Source organism: Cherax quadricarinatus, chromosome 60 (genome assembly GCF_038502225.1).
Source record: "Cherax quadricarinatus isolate ZL_2023a chromosome 60, ASM3850222v1, whole genome shotgun sequence".
Lineage (NCBI taxonomy): Eukaryota > Metazoa > Arthropoda > Malacostraca > Decapoda > Parastacidae > Cherax > Cherax quadricarinatus.
In genome coordinates this window covers 9819054-9837615 of record NC_091351.1, presented here as the reverse complement: position 1 = coordinate 9837615, position 18562 = coordinate 9819054, and positions in this window count along the sequence as shown.

The following is an 18562-nucleotide window of genomic DNA, read 5'->3' as shown; positions in this document are numbered from 1 at the left end:
TCACTGTCTTGCCAGAGATACGCTTACACTACAGTTATGAAACTGCAGAGTGTAGGCACTGTACTTCCCATCTCCAAGACTCAAGTCCTGTCTACCGATTTCTCTGAATCCCTTCATAAATGTTACCTTGCTCACACTCCAACAGCACGTCAAGTCCTAAAAAACCATTCGTCTCCATTCACTCCTATCTAACACGCTCACACATGCCTGCTGGAAGTCCAAAACAAAACCTCCTTTACCCCCTCCCTCCAACCTTTCCTAGGCAGACCTTTACCCCGCCTTCCCTCCACTACAGATTCATACACTCTCGAAGTTATTCTACATTGTTCTTTCCTCTCTACATGTCCAAACCATCTCAACAACCCCTCCTCAGCCCTCTGGATAATAGTTTTGGTAATTTCGCACCTCCTCCTAATTTCCAAACTATGAATTCTCTGCATTATATTCACACCACACATTGCTCCCAGACAAAACATCTCCACTGCCTCCAGCCTTCTCCTTGTTGTAACATTCACCACCCATGTTAAGATAAGATAAGATTTCGTTCGGATTTTTAACCCCGAAGGGTTAGCCACCCAGGATAACCCAAGAAAGTCAGTGCGTCATCGAGGACTGTCTAACTTATTTCCATTGGGGTCCTTAATCTTGTCCCCCAGGATGCGACCCACACCAGTCGACTAACACCCAGGTACCTATTTGCTGCTAGGTGAACAGAACAACAGGTGTAAAGAAACGTGTCGAAATGTTTCCACCCGCCGGGAATCGAACCCGGGCCCTCCATGTGTGAAGCAGGAGCTTTAGCCACCAGGCCACACTCATATAAGAGCGTTGGTATAACTATATTCTCATACATCCTCCTTTTTGCTTCCATAGTTCTTTGTCTCCACAGACTCCTCAGTGCACCACTCACCTTTTTCCCCTCATCAGTTCTATGATTCACCTCATCTTTCATAGACCCATCTGCTGACACATCCACTCATAAATATCTGAATACATTCACATCCTCCATACTCTCTCCCTCCAATCTGATATCCACACTTTCGTTACCTAATTTTTTTTGCTATCCTCAACACCTTACTCTTTCCTATATTCACTTTTAATTATCTTCTTTTACATACCCTACCAAAGTTACCCACCAATCTCTGCAACTTCTCTTCAGAATCTCCCAGAATATAGTATGGTAACATAAGCAGTTTTCCAGGCTTCTGGCAGTTATGTTTCGTTTATCTTCCTGTTTTTTATATTCATTTATCAAGTGTTGCAGAAACCAGTATGTACAGAGAAAGCGTATATCTAAAATATTTCATTCTAAACTGAGTATTATGGAACACCGTTTAAAGTGAAACGTAAGAAATTTGCTCTACACATAGTATCTTCATCTCTACCACCTTTTATGTTATTGTTTAGGGGCCGCTATGTTCCTCTGCTCCTCCTCGCACTCTCCAGTGAAAGGTTTATCGCCTGTAGTAACTGCTTTCGCCGTGTCTAATTTCCTCAGGAGCTCTCCGGCCTCCTCCTCTGACCTCCTAATTTCTCCTAATCTCTGCTACTCCACCCTTTCTTACACCCATGACATTTTCCCAGAGACCTCGACGAAGATCTCTTTGAAGCTGCTGTTGGATTCTTCGCATACTTCCCTGTTAACCTTTGTTAAATCACCCCCTTCCCCACTGAGTCTTATGTGTGTGTGGAGGAAGAGAGAGAGAGAGAGAGAGAGAGAGAGAGAGAGAGAGAGAGAGAGAGAGAGAGAGAGAGAGAGAGAGAGAGAGAGAGAGAGAGAGAGAGAAAGAGAGAGAGAGAGAGAGAGAGAGAGAGAGAGAGAGAGAGAGAGAGAGAGAGAGAGAGAGAGAGAGAGAGAGAGAGAGAGAGAGAGAGAGAGAGAGAGAGAGAGAGAGAGAGAGAGAGAGAGAGATGGCTCCAACTTCATCCTGTTCCTTTCTTGTGTGTCTCATAACAATAAAAATGCTTTCAAATGAGCTGATGTAGGTAACAGCTCTTAGCTTGTCAATAAAGCTAGGGATCCTTAACAAACCCTGTGTTAAAAAAAAAGACAGACAGACAGAGTGTATTGGTCTCCCGTCATCCTGGTATACGCATAACTGAAAGATTAAGTCATAATGAATTGTGTCTGAGACTAGAACTCTCATGTTACACGAGGCGCTGGACGCCCAAGCTTACCCTGACGTGATACCATGAGTAGCTCCTCCCCCACCATGATTTATTTATTTATTTATTTATTTACAATTTGAGCATACATACAGAGGTACAAAAAAATACAGATAAGAGCAGCATGCCAAAGCCACTTATACTATGCATAGCATTTCGGGCTGGCTTAAAATTAACTAAGCAATGATGAAATCAGTGATAATACATTATTGTAAACAGATAACTATAAAGCACAAATGAGTATTACAAAGACAGGTCATATGGTTGCATGCATTGCTGTACATTCAGCCGTAGGGAGTATTCTGTTAGGTAGTGTATTTAAAAAATAATAAAGTTAGATTGGGTTTTAGGTTTAACATTTATGTGATATAATTGTGAGAAACATTTAAGATATACAATTTATAAGGTTCAGTTATTCAGTATTTATTTGGTTTTGGGTGAGTAAGTGATCTTTGAGAAGAGACTTGAATTTATAAACAGGTAGTGTTTCTTTTATATTTACAGGTAATGAATTCCAGATTTTAGGGTCTTTTATGTGCATTGAGTTTTTGCATAGTGTGAGATGGATACGAGGAGCATCAAAGAGTGATCTGTGCCTTGTGTTATGGTCATGTGTTCTGTTGAGGTTGGCAAGGAGATGTTTGAGGGGAGGGTTAATATCAGAGTTAAGTGTTCTATGTATGTAATAGGTGCAGTAATAAGTATGGATGTTTTGTATGGTGAGTAGGTTTAGTGTATTGAATATTGGTGGAGTGTGCTGCCTGTAGTGAGAATTTGTTATCATTCTAACTGCAGCCTTTTGTTGGGTAATTAGTGGTCTGAGATGGTTAATTGTTGTTGAGCCCCATGCACAAATTCCATAGGTGAGATAGGGGTAAATAAGAGAGTGATAAAGGGCCAGGAGGGCTGACTGTGGAACATAGTACCGTATCTTCGATAGTATGCCTACAGTCTTGGAAATTTTCTTAGAAATTTGTTGTATATGTGTATGAAATTTGAGTCTATTATCAAGGTGGATTCCTAAGAATTTTCCCTCTGTTAGCTTTGTGATAGGTGATCCGTTTATCATTATGTTAAGAGGGACATCTGTAGCTCTGTTACCAAACTGAATGAAGTAGGTTTTGTCAATGTTTAGTGTAAGTTTGTTAGTCCTCATCCAGGTAGATATTTTCTGTAATTCGGTATTTACAGTTTTGGCTAGCGTGACTGGGCTCGGGTGAGAGAAGACGTATGTAGTGTCATCTGCAAATAGTGTGGGTTTGAGTAATTGCGAAGCATTTGGAAGGTCATTTATGTATAGGAGAAAGAGAAGAGGGCCAAGGACACTTCCCTGTGGGACACCAACTGTAATTGGTTGCGCAAAAGAGTTTGCCCCATTTGCGTACACATATTGGCTTCTGTTGCTGAGGTATGACTTGAGGTAGTTGAGGGAGTGCCCTCTTATACCATAGTGTGACAATTTTACGTGGAGCAAGTCATGGTCAACTGTATCAAAAGCTTTACGTAAGTCAATGAAGATCCCCAGTGGGACTTCTTTTTTCTCTATTGCAGTGTATATATGTTCTAGCATGTGTATAATAGCATCATTAGTATTTTTATTAGGCCTGAATCCAAATTGGCAGGGGTTGAGTATGTTTTGGGAGATAAGGTAGGAGTAGATTCGTTTATGAATTAATTTTTCGAAGATTTTTGAGAGAGGGTGTAAGTTGGATATTGGCCTATAGTTATTCAACTCTGTTTGGTCTCCTCCTTTGTGGATCGGGGTGACCCTTGCTATTTTAAGTACTGTAGGGAAGGTGGAGGATTCTATGGATTTGTTAAAGAGTGTTGCAATGATTGGTGATAGCACTTGTGACAGTTTTTTGTATATAAAGGGTGGTAAGGTATTTAAATCTCCTGCCTTGTTTTTTAGTGCGTTGATGTGCATGATGTGCTCCACAAGTACCTTAATTTATTCGAGTACGTTACCTACAGTAAGTTTAGATTTTTTTTTTTACATTTGTTTTACATAGGAACAAGTGTAAATAGATAACCCAGTACAGACAAACAAACTTATTTCCTAAGGGAGGTCACTAACGTAACGTTTCAACGTAATAACATCGTCGTTAAGCACCAATAACTCATAGTTGTGACCGGGTGTGGACGTGTGACTTGCTCATTACTCTATAATTTGTTCGTAATTGTAGCCATGTATAAACATAAGTAAGTAAATTTACTTGCTTACATGATTCATTACCTTTGTAACTTGTGAGTTCATTACCTTTGTACCTAGTTCAGCTATCACAATTTTGGGGGCCCAGTCCCTGGATCCATTATGTACTTCTGTAATCTGTAAATACCTTTGTAACTTGTCATAACTGTGACCAGATCTACCTGGAGTTCATTACCCTTGTAACTTGTTCATCTATCAAAACTTTGGGGCCCAGTCCCTGGACCCATTATGTACCTCTGTAATCTTTTGACTACCACCCACAGGATGGGTCTGGGCTGCATAATCAACATATTAAACTAAACTAACGTTAAGTAAATCACTTTGTCTTCTTGTTGGGTCAGGAGAGAGGACGAGTGTCAGGAGACACTCGTCCTCTCTCCTGACAACAACTCGTCGTTGAAGCACAAACAAAAATATAGACTTTATTTCTATAAATTGGAGTACAGTATATTATACAATTAAGGTCACTGATATAACTATATAGAAAGCCCCGTATAATGCAAAGTATTTCAGAGCAGCCTTAAAACCTTAGGAACCTTAGGTACACATAAATACAGTTACACATATAACAATAATAATAATAATAAAAAAAAAAAAAAATAATAATAATAATAATAATAATAATAATAATAATAATAATAATAATAATAATAATAATAATAATAATAATAATAATAATAATAATAATAATAATGTACAAGGTATCCAGGCCTAGACGACATCAATGACATACTACTATATAGAAAGCCGCTTGTCATGCTGAGCATTTCGGGCAAATTAGGTCAGTTTTGTCCCAGGATGCGACCCACACCAGTCCACTAACACCCAGGTACCCGTTTTACTGATGGGTGAACATAGACAACAGGTGTAAAGAAACACGCCCAATGTTTTTACCCTGGCCGGGAATCGAACCCAGACCCTCGCCATGCTACCAGAGCCCCCATACATACGTAGTAATATATATGTAAATTACTCACCAGGATAACCCAAAAGAAAAGTCAGACGAGTGACTTTTTATATATGATAGTTGTACTTATGTGTTCCTATAACTAAATAAACTTACTAAGAAAATGAAGGGGAAGCCAGCTTAATGGAACAAGTTCAGCTGGAACTTCCACTCCCGTGAGTAAGTTCATTAAGGTATAGGTCCACATAGGGGTGGCCTGGTGGCTAAAGCTCCCGCTTCACACACGGAGGGCCCGGGTTCGATTCCCGGCGGGTGGAAACATTTCGACACGTTTCCTTACACCTATTGTCCTGTTCACCTAGCAGCAAATAGGTACCTGGGTGTTAGTCGACTGGTGTGGGTCGCATCCTGGGGGACAAGATATAAGGACCACAATGCAAATAAGTTAGACAGTTCTCGATGACGCACTGACTTTCTTGGGTTATCCTGGGTGGCTAACCCTCCGGGGTTAAAAATCCGAACGAAATCTTATCTTAAGTATAATTATCATAAAAGTTACCAAAGGTGTAAATTACCCAGGATAACCCAAAAACAGTCAAAGTGAGTTATTTCCATTGAGGTCGTTGTAATATCTTATTCTTTAAAGCCTAACTGTAAGTTACAATAAGAATCAGCTATGATTATAACCTTAAAAGCTAAAACATCTAATTAACTCAACTAGAGGGAGTATTTGACAAAAAGTAATTTTCCTGAGCCATAGGCCTACCCAATTGGATACCCCTTCAGCCTACCCCCGCAAAAAAAAGCGCCAACGATTAAGGTAGTACATTACCTCAGGTACGTGACTCGCTGAACGTTCACTGTACTTTAGGGTAAGTTTATTTAGGTACAGGTACACATAAGTACAATTATCATAGTAACATATGTGTAAATTACCTAGGATAACGCCCCATAAAAAGTCAGACGAAGTGACTTATTTCTATTAGGTTAAGTTCTCCAGGCGGATTCCCATTTGGGAGAACTTGCTTACTTACTTAATTACTTATCTTCCTATTTACCATATTTATACATACTTTCAATAAGAAATTATTTTTTATTTAGTCTACCCTAATATTTCGATGCTTCATAGAAAATGGTAATTTAAGTTTACTAGAGAAAACGGAACTTTAGCACTGACTATATTAAACAGCTTGCCGTCCAGATAAATGACTTCTAGGTAAAGTAAAAATTTTATTTAGCTTTTGGAACATAACACACTTTTTTTTAATGATCTTTACGGCATATAAATATTATGGGCACATAAAAAGTATATTATATAGATTTAACCAAGGTGTGGAAAATTTCAATAATTTTTCCGTAATTCGTGTGTAACAATTGATGGGGATAATAGTGTTTATGGTGTCTGTACTTACCTAGTTGTGGTTGCAGGGGTCGATTCACAGCTCCTGGCCCCGCCTCTTCACAGGTCGCTACTAGGTCACTCTTCCTGCTCCATGAGCTTTATCATACCTCTTCTTAAAGCTATTATTATTATTATGTATGGATCCTGCCTCCACTATATTATAATTTCCTTATTTATTTTGTAATCAGTTAGTTGTTAGTGAAATTTGGATAAAAAATATTATTCTGAAAATGTTTTCCACACCTGGAAGTGTCACTGAGTATAAATAAATAAATGTATGTATATATATATATATATATATATATATATATATATATATATATATATATATATATATATATATATATATATATATATATATATATATATATATATATATATATATATATATATATATATATATATTTATATATTTATTTATATAAGATAAACGTTTAGTGACGAGAGGGAAGAATTAGTGGTGTAATTAAATGAGGATCAACGGAACAGATAGAACTATTATCGAGGATTGAGACACTTATGCAACATATGGGAATCTTTATTAAAGAAACGTTTCGCCACACAGTGGCTTCATCAGTCCAATACAGAGCGGAAAGGTGTAAGGAGAGGAGGAGTTTGAGGTAATCAGTCCTTCATCCTGGAGTCAATGTGTTCAGTCCATCACTCTTGTAGAAAGTACAGCACAGGGCCGGAGAAGTGGGTTATATTCTGTAGTCAGGTGAGTGGAAGCAGGAGGAGGCGGGGTCACAGTGGTACCATCCACTGGTGTAAGTGGGTCTTCGTCTAAAGGTTGGATAAGTACTGAAGAATTCCTTGTATCAAGATCCCATGATGTTGCAGTGATCTCGATTCCTCTCAGTATTTTATATGTAGTTATCATATCCCCCCTGTCTTACATGTCTTCCAGTGTTGTCAGGTCGATTTCCCTTAACCTCTCCTCGTAGGACATACCCCTTAGCTCCGGGATTAGTTTTGTTGCAAACCTTTGCACTCTACCTTCCTTACATGCTTGGCTAGGTGTGGGTTCCAAACTGGTCCTGCATACTCCCATATGGGCCTGAAGTACACGGTGTACAGGGTCCTGAACGATTCCTTATTAAGATGTCGGAATGCTGTTCTTAGGTTTGCTAGGCGCCCATATGCTGCAGCAGTTATTTGGTTGATGTGCGCTTCAGGAGATGTGCCTGGTGTTATACTCACCCCAAGATCCTTTTCCTTGAGTGAGGTTTGTAGTGTCTGGCCCCTTAGACTGTACTCCGTCTGCGGTCTTCTTTGCCCTTCCCCAATCTTCATGACTTTGCATTTGATGGGATTGAACTCCAGGAGCCAGTTGCTGGACCATGCCTGCAGCCTCTCCAGATCCCTTTGTAATTCTGCCTGGTCCTCGTCCGATTGAATTCTTCTCATCAACTTCACATCATCTGCAAACAGGGACACTTCGGAGTCTATTCCTTCCGTCATGTCATTCACAAATACCAGAAATAGCACCGATCCTAAGACTGACCCCAGTGAAATCCCACTCGTTACAGGTACCCACTCTGTGTGTGTGTGTGTGTGTGTGTGTGTGTGTGTGTGTGTGTGTGTGTGTGTGTGTGTGTGTGTGTGTGTGCGTGTGTGTGTGTGTGTGAGTGTGTGTGTGTATGTGTGTGCGTGTGTGTGTGTGTGTGTGTGTGTGTGTGTGTGTGTGTGTGTGTGTGTGTGTGTGTGTGTGTGTGTGTGTGTGTGTGTGTGTGTGTGTGTGTGTGTGTACTCACCTAGTTGTACTCACCTAGTTGTACTCACCTAGTTGTACTCACCTAGTTGTACTCACCTAGTTTAGGTTGCAGGGGTCGAGTCCGAGCTCCTGGCCCCGCCTCTTCACTGGTCGCAACTAGGTCACTCTCCCTGAACCGTGAGCTCTATCATACCTCTGCTTAAAGCTATGTATGGATCCTGCCTCCACTACCTCGCTTCCCAAACTATTCCACTTACTGACTACTCTGTGGCTGAAGAAATACTTCCTAACATCCCTGTGATTTATCTGTGTTTTCAACTTCCAAATGTGTCCCCTTGTTACTGTGTCCAATCTCTGGAACATCCTGTCTTTGCCCAGCTTGTCAATTCCTCTCAGTATTTTGTATGTCGTTATCATGTCCCCCCTATCTCTTCTGTCCTCCAGTGTCGTCAGGTTGATTTCCCTTAACCTCTCCTCGTAGGACATACCTCTTAGCTCTGGGACTAGTCTTATTGCAAACCTTTGCACTTTCTCTAGTTTCTTTACGTGCTTGGCTAGGTGTGGGTTCCAAACTGGTGCCGCATACTCCAATATGGGCCTAACGTACACGGTGTACAGGGTCCTGAACGATTCCTTATTAAGATGTCGGAATGCTGTTCTGAGGTTTGCTAGGCGCCCATATGCTGCAGCCGTTATTTGGTTGATGTGCTCTTCAGATGTGCCTGGTGTTGTACTCACCCCAAGATCTTTTTCCTTGAGTGAGGTTTGTAGTCTCTGGCCCCCTAGACTGTACTCTGTCTGCGGTCTTCTTTGCCCTTCCGCAATCTTCATGACTTTGCACTTGGTGGGATTGAACTCCAGGAGCAAATTGCTGGACCAGGTCTGCAGCCTGTCCAGATCCCTTTGTAGTTCTGCCTGGTCTCTGATCGAGTGAATTCTTCTCATCAACTTCACGTCATCTGCAAACAGGGACACCTCAGAGTCTATTCCTTCCGTCATGTCGTTCACAAATACCAGAAACAGCACTGGACCTAGGACTGACCCCTGTGGGACCCCGCTGGTCACATGCCCACTCTGACACCTCGCCACGTACCATGACTCGCTGCTGTCTTCCTGACAAGTATTCCCTGATCCATTGTAGTGCCTTCCCTGTTATCCCTGCTTGGTCCTCCAGTTTTTGCACCAATCTCTTGTGTGGAACTGTGTCAAACGCCTTCTTGCAGTTCAAGAATATGCATTCCACCCACCCTCTCTCTCTTGTCTTACTGCTGTGACCATGTCATAGAACTCCAGTAGGTTTGTGACACAGGATTTCCCGTCCCTGAAACCATGTTGGCTGCTGTTGATGAGATCATTCCTTTCTAGGTGTTCTACCACTCTTCTCCTGATAATCTTCTCCATGATTTTGCATACTATACATGTCAGTGACACTGGTCTGTAGTTTAGTGCTTCATGTCTGTCTCCTTTTTAAAGATTGGGACTACATTTGCTGTCTTCCATGCCTCAGGCAATCTCCCTGTTTCGATAGGTGTATTGAATATTGTTGTTAGGGGTACACATAGTGCCTCTGCTCCCTCTCTCAGGACCCATGGAGAGATGTTATCCGTCCCATTGCCTTTGGGGTATCTAGCTCACTCAGAAGCCTCTTCACTTCTTCCTCGGTTGTGTGTACTGTGTCCAGCACTTGGTGGTGTGCCCCACCTCTCCGTCTTTCTGGAGCCCCTTCTGTCTCCTCTGTGAACACTTCTTTGAATCTCTTGTTGAGTTCCTCACATACTTCACGGTCATTTCTTGTTGTCTCTCCTCCTTCCTTCCTTAGCCTGATTACCTGGTCCTTGACTGTTGTTTTCCTCCTGATGTGGCTGTATAACAGTTTCGGGTCAGATTTGGCTTTCGCTGTTATGTCGTTTTCATATTGTCTTTGGGCCTCCCTTCTTATCTGTGTGTGTGTGTGTGTGTGTGTGTGTGTGTGTGTGTGTGTGTGTACTCACCTATTTGTACTGACCTATTTGTGGTTGCAGGGGTCGAGTCTTAGCTCCTGGCCCCGCCTCTTCACCGGTTGCTACTGGGCCCTCTCTCACCGTGTGTGTGTGTGTGTGTGTGTGTGTGTGTGTGTGTGTGTGTGTGTGTGTGTGTGTGTGTGTGTGTGTGTGTGTGTGTGTGTGTGTGTGTGTGTGTATGTGTGTGTGTGTGTGTGTGTGTGTGTGCGATCATGTATGTGCTCGTGTGCATGTGACCTATTTAATATTTGCAATAATAACTCATTACTGTTGTTACCGGGTATGGACGTGTGAACTGCTATTACTTTGTAATTTATTCATGATTGTAACCATGTATAGACGTGTAGATGATTCATTACCTTTGTAACTCTGTCATGATTGTGACCAGATCTACCTGGAGTTCATTACTTATATACCTTGTTCAGCTATCAAAACTCTGGGGCCCAGTCCCTGGACCCATTATGTACCTCTGTAATCTTTTGACTACCGCCCACAGGATGGGTCTGGGCTGCATAATAAACACATTAAACTAACGGGCGCACTTCAGTAATTTATGTTCCCCTCCAGTGTATATTAACCTGGCGCAACAGATAAGGTAGCTAGTTATTGGCCAATATCAGTTATCGTCATGTTAGGGAGGTGTTAGGATATATCATCCATAGAATAAATTAGTGTCTTTTTTTTCTAATAATGTGCTTAATATGAAATTTGTAGTAGTAACATATTTACTCATACCAAGTCACATAGTTTCTTTTATAATCGTTATACAGACCACAGCCTAATTTGACAGTGTTATGGGCTTAAATTTTCATAATAAATATTCAGGAACCATATATTCCTACTCTAAGGTCCCGAAGTTTGTTGGGGAGCTGAGATGGTGAGCGTTGAAGGAGGGACATTGTGACTCATTGTCACCGAAGTCCCTCATGTCTCTGAGGTTCATCTATACCAGTAAGTTAATATTTGTTTAGATATATCGGAGTTCTTCCCAGTTATGTGGGTGGAAGGTTAATTCAAGATTGTACTTGTAAAAATTCGCCCACATAATTTCTCACACTAGGGTAAACTATTTAAGTCAAACAATGACCATCAACAATTAGTATTTCATCCTTCAGACTGAACTGTTTGCACTCAGATGTGTCCATGTATCTACAGATGACACCTTAATTGTGATTTCATATCATACATACTCTTAACTCAGCTACTGCCAGCTGTGGCATGTTCGTGTCAGAAATCAAAAACAAGGACCCCAGTGGAAATACTAAGGGCCCCAGTGGAAATACCAAGGACCCCAGTGGAAATACCAAGGACCCCAGTGGAAATACTAAGGACCCCAGTGGAAATACCAAGGACCCCAGTGGAAATACCAAGGGCTCAAGTGGAAATACCAAGGACCCCAGTGGAAATACTAAGAGCCCCAGTGGAAATACTAAGAGCCCCAGTGGAAATACCAAGGACCCCAGTGGAAATACTAAGAGCCCCAGTGGAAATACTAACAGCCCCAGTGGAAATACCAAGGACCCCAGTGGAAATACTAAGGGCCCCAGTGGAAATACTAAGGACCCCAGTGGAAATACCAAGGACCCCAGTGGAAATACCAAGGACCCCAGTGGAAATACTAAGGGCCCCAATGGAAATACTAAGGACCCCAGTGGAAATACCAAGGACCCCAGTGGAAATACTAAGAGCCCCAGTGGAAATACTAACAGCCCCAGTGGAAATACCAAGGACCCCAGTGGAAATACTAAGGGCCCCAGTGGAAATACCAAGGACCCCAGTGGATATAAGTCACTTTGTCTGACTGTTTGGGGGTATTTTCCTAGGTAATCTGCACATATGCTGCTATGTATAATTTATGTAACTGTATTTGTATTTACCTGTACCTAAATAAACTTACAGATATGGTAGAAGTAAGTTTATTTAGGTACAGGTACACATAAATTCAGTTACACAAATTATCATACATAATAACATATGTATAAATTATCTAGGATAACCGAAAAAAATCAGATAAAGTGACTTATTTCCATTGAGGGTCGATAGACGAATCAGTTTACCTGGAGTGAGTTCCGGGGGTCAACGCCCCCGCGGCTCGGTCTGTGACCAGGCCTCCTTAGGTCAGTGTCCCAGGATGCGACCCACACCAGTCGACTAACACCCTGGTACCCATTTTACTGATGGGGAACATAGACAACAGGTGGAAAGAAACACGTCCAATGTTTCTACTCTGGCTGGGAATCGAACCCAGGCCCTCGCCGTGTGAAGCGAGAGCGTTAACCACCAGGCCACCAGAGCACCAGTGTACTCACCTATTTGTACTCACCTATTTGTGGTTGCAGGGGTCGAGTCCTAGCTCCTGGCCCCGCCTCTTCACCGGTTGCTACTAGGCCCTCTCTCTCCCCGCTCCATGAGCTTTATCAAACCTCGTCTTAAAACTGTGTATGGTTCCTGCCTCCACTACGTCATTTTCTAGGCTATTCCACTGCCTTACAACTCTATGACTGAAGAAATACTTCCTACTATCTCTCTGACTCATTTGTGTCTTCAACTTCCAATTGTGGCCTCTTGTTTCTGTGTCCCCTCCCTGGAACATCCTGTCCTTGTCCACCTTGTCTATTCATCAGTGTATTCATTTTGTGGATCCCCTCTTACATTGGCTCCCAAATACTTTATAAAACTGATTACTTGTCTTCAGGGTGGGAGTACATTACAACATTGGGTTGACAGTAGTTTGAGGGCAGTAATACGAAAAGAACTTCAACTTCAAGGATCCCCAGCAAAAATAAGCCGAAATAAGCTTACTAACCGAGCTTCATTAACTTGAGACAGAAGGAGACTGTCACCAGTCAGATCATCTATCATCACTCTGTCTTGCGCGTCAATGACACATCCAACCAAACCAGTAGGCTCCTGTATGTTGCTGCTGCCTGACTTCAGTTAGGCTACAGATACTTCTGGGAGTTTGTGCCAACAGCCGTTATACAGGTAAGATTAGTTAGGAAACAGGACAAGTGTTTCCTGACGAAGGTCTTAGTCATATGATGACCCGCCACTGGAGATTCTGGTCATCTGACGGGGCCCTTCCGCTGGCTTACCGTTTAACCCCTTTAAAAATTAAGCTTGTTAATTAACAAAAAAGGCACAATATCGTGACTGGAACAATACACAAATAACCCACACATAGAAGAAAGGAGCTTATGACGACGTTTCGGTCCGACTTGGACCATTTACATAGTCACACTGTGATTTTGTAAATGGTAACGCCACAGTAATTTATCCACAGAGATACATTACCAGCCATACGTGAAAAAAATACCCTGGCTTTACCTATTGTAAACAAGTCGTATATAAAGCTAAACTTTAATAGTGAAGAAGACGACTTTATTCTCACGTAGCCTGGTCATGGACCCGGCCGCGGGGGCGCTGACCCCCGAACAACCTCCAGGTATAATCCAAAGGGTAGGTAGGTAGAATTGAACAAAATAGAAGGAAGAGGGCAAAACTTGTTCAGCAAGACAGTCACAGGCGACAGTGAACAGGTTTTTGCCACTTACTTCCTCCCATTTCCTCCAATTCAACACCTTGGTTAATCCCTTTCCTGATCATGCTGCCTCGTACATAAACATGGGCAGTAGATGTTAGATTTGCCCATATGTTTCGCCCCGCTGTATCTGGAGCATGTCAAGACACACGGTGCAGAACAACCTTGTATTTAGACAACGTTTCGCTCAGTAGAGCTTTATCATGTCACGACTTTTCACACAATGCTTTATTTTAGGGCTTGAAGAAGCTTTACTTGAAACAGCTCTATATGACGAAAATATATTTGATAAAGCTCTACACAGAGCGAAACGTTGTCCGAGTAAAACGTTGCTCTGCAGCCTGTCTCTCTTTATTCCACTACTGCCTTTGACATGGTTAAGCAATTTATTTCAATCCCTTGCAAAGAAAGTTTCTCCGAGTCTCTGAATGCAACATGAATTGCAATATTCTATCCAATACCTGCAACCATGATCTAAAAAATCTGTTTTTTTATGCTGCTTTAAGAGACTTGAATAAATTAACTAACTGCGTCAAAGCCATCTGTTAATTCACCCTGAGTAATTTAATTAGATTTTTTTTAGTAGCCGAAATGCCTGGCTGGAATGCTCAGCATGTTTCCCCTTCACCTAGCAGTAAGTAGGTACCTAGGGGGTGTTAGGCGGCTGTTGTGGGTCGCATCCTGGGGGTAAGAGGATCAGAGCACCCTAATGGAAATAAGCCACGCAGATGGGTTTTCTCTGGGTTACTAACCTTCCGGGTTAACAATCCGAGCGTAAGACCCAGTATTCATCCTGTGGAATGAATGTGGATACCTGAGGGACCAATATGGATACCGGTCCGATATGGATACCATAAAGACCAATGTAGATACCATAAGGACCAATATGGATACCAAAAGGACCAATATGGATACCTTAAGGACCAATATGGATACCAGACAGACCAATGTGGATACCAAAAGGACCAAAATGAATGTGGATACCTGAGGGACCAATATGGATACCAGGTCCGATATGGATACCATAAAGACCAATGTGGATACCATAAGGACCAATATGGATACCAGAAGGACCAATATGGATACCTTAAGGACCAATATGGATGCCAGACAGACCAATGTGGATACCAAAAGGACCAATATAAATACGAGAAGGACCAATATGGATACCAGAAGGACCAATATGGATACCAGATAGATCAATGTGAATACCAGAAGGACCCATATAGATACCAGAAGGACCAACAGTTTGGCTTGGGAGGTAAATAGACAAAGTTACAAAACAGTAAGAGAGAAATACGATAACATAGAAAGAATTACCATTTCATCGTCTTCAAAGTAATTCACAAGATACGTATACGTATACAGTGAAAGATATATGTCTCTCAGTGTATATTCACTGAGAGGTGTATGTCTCTCCATGTATATATACATTGAAGGTTTATCTTAATCCCTATTTTATGGATAAAAGTATACTTGACTGGTGGTGAGCAGATAACATGCAGCTTGAATGATTCTTCGTGTGGTAGACGAGTTTTAAGTCTCATTAGCCTAACCAACCAGGATTGAGAATGCTGATGGTGTCTTCTTGTTTATAAAAAGCGTGTCCAGACGTAGGTGTAAGTCATATGATAAGTGTACCAACATGTTTATTATTGCCTTCTACTAATAGAAAAGAGAGACACTTGTAGAATATTGACAATGTATTATATGACGTTTCTGTCCTGACTTCTATTAATCTTGAGTGCTTTCCCCTTACCTCTGTCTCACCTCTCCTCCAGACGTTTCTTTTCGCCTCTCTCTCCTCTCTCTTTCAATTTCTTTCCCATTTCCTCACTCCCCTTATATCTGTTCTTCGTTCTCCTCCAGTCCTCCCCTTCCTTCCATTTCCCTCTGTCACCTGAGGTGGTTAATATTCTGAGTGGAAGTGCTGAGTCTCCCCTCAGGGAGTAAGTCTTCCTTCCCCAGGGGTTGATGGTGTTCCTGTGTCCTGCTCTTCTCTCTTTCTTTCTCTTTCTCTCTCTCTCTCTCTCTCTCTCTCTCTCTCTCTCTCTCTCTCTCTCTCTCTCTCTCTCTCTCTCTCTCTCTCTCTCTCTCTCTCTCTCTCTCTCTCTCTCTCTCTCTCTTTCTTTCTTTCTCTCTCTCTCTTACTCTCTGTCAACTTTTATACTTCTCACTGACTTCGCCTGTTGCAATTCCTCACTCTCTGCCATTGTTGCTTTAACAGCATCAGACATCTACCACCACCACCACCACCACCACCACCACCTCCACCACCACCACCACCACCACCACCACCACCACCACCACCAACCTTATATCCCAGTCTTTATAGGTCATAACCTGGCGAAAAAATACCGAAAAGTCACATTTTTACTCTCACAGGCCAGCAACTCTACGTGTTCACCAACATGCAAAAAAGTCTAAAAAAAAAAACAAATACCCCCAGGCTTCATTCACCATTCCGAAAATGCAGTTTGCTGCATAAACACACACACACACACACACACACACACACACACACACACACACACACACACACACACACACACACACACACACACACACACTTGCAAACCCTGAATGTGTCACAATGTATATAATGTATATTACCTTTTCATATAATTTTATATTGCTTATATTTGCGATAATAGTTGATATGCCTTCTCTTCTTAAGACTTTTAATATCAAAGTTGTATTTAAAAATGTTTATACAGTAAAAAAAACTTTTGATAAAGAATTCCCCCCAAAATGCTGACGGACGTGTCTATAAGATTCCTTGTAAAATTTGCGATAAAGTTTATTACGGTCAAACTGGTAAAAATCTCGAACTAAGATTAAAACAACATAAATATAGCATTAGAACTGGACAAGATTCCAATGTTCTATTTATTCATGTGAGAGATTTTAACCATCCAATTGATTTTCAAAAAGTTGAGAAAGTAGTATCAAGCAAGTCCATGGTCGACAGGAATATAATTGAATCTTGTTTCATAAAAAGCAGTTTTGACAATAATATGAATATTTCCTTTGGTTTATATAAATTAGATCCATTTATAATTAATAGAATTTGGGAAGAATTTAATAATACATTGGACAAATAATAAATTTAAAAATTCTTAATTCTTGGGTAGAATAGTTTGTTGGTGGGTTGTGTGAAGGACCTGTCTAGTTGGGCCAGCGGGCCTGCTACAGTGTTCCCTTGCTTATGAGTCGCGCGTCAGGTGTTGCTTTGTTGTGGGATGTGATAGTGAGGTGTGGGCTAGACCCTTTGCATGCCTTCCTTTGATGCATTACTTTCATTGTTCCTTGATAATGTGAGTAATCACGAAAGCGCTTGGAATTTCTCTATTCTTTCACAGTGGTTGTTTTGCATATACGTATATATATATATATATATATATATATATATATATATATATATATATATATATATATATATATATATATATATATATATATATATACATATATATATATATATATATATATATATATATATATATATATATATATATGTATATATATATAATGCATGTATGTATATATATATATGTATATATATATATATATATATATATATATATATATATATATATATATATATATATATATATATATATATATATATATATATATATATATATATATATATATATATATATATATATATATATATATATACATATATGTATATATATATATATATATATATATATATATATATATATATATATATATATATATATATATATATATATATATATATATATATATATATATATATATATATATATACATATATATATATATATATATATATATATATATATATATATATATATATATATACATATATATATATATTTTTTATCATCACACTGGCCGATTCCCACCAAGGCAGGGTGGCCCGAAAATGAAAAACTTTCACCATCATTCACTCCATCACTGTCTTGCCAGAAGGGTGCTTTACACTACAGTTTTTAAACTGCAACATTAACACCCCTCCTTCAGAGTGCAGGCACTGTACTTCCCATCTCCAGGACTCAAGTCCGGCCTGCCGGTTTCCCTGAACCCCTTCATAAATGTTACTTTGCTCACACTCCAACAGCATATATATATATATATATATATATATATATATATATATATATATATATATATATATATATATATATATATATATATATATATATATATATATATATATACATACATACATACATACATACATATATATATATATATATATATATATATATATATATATATATATATATATATATATATATATATAGATATATATATATATATATATATATATATATATATATATATATATATATATATATATATATATATATATATGCAAAACAACCACTGTGAAAGAATAGAGAAATTCCAAGCGCTTTCGTGAATACTCACATTATCAAGGAACTATGAAAGTAAAGCATCCAAGGAAGGTATATAAGGGGTCCGGCCAGCACCTCACTATCAGATCCCACAACAGATAAACACCTGACGCGCGCCGGCCCGACTGGACAGGTCCTTCGCACAACCCACCAACAAACTATTCTACCCAAGAAAATTTAAAAAAATTATTATTTGTCCAGTGTATTA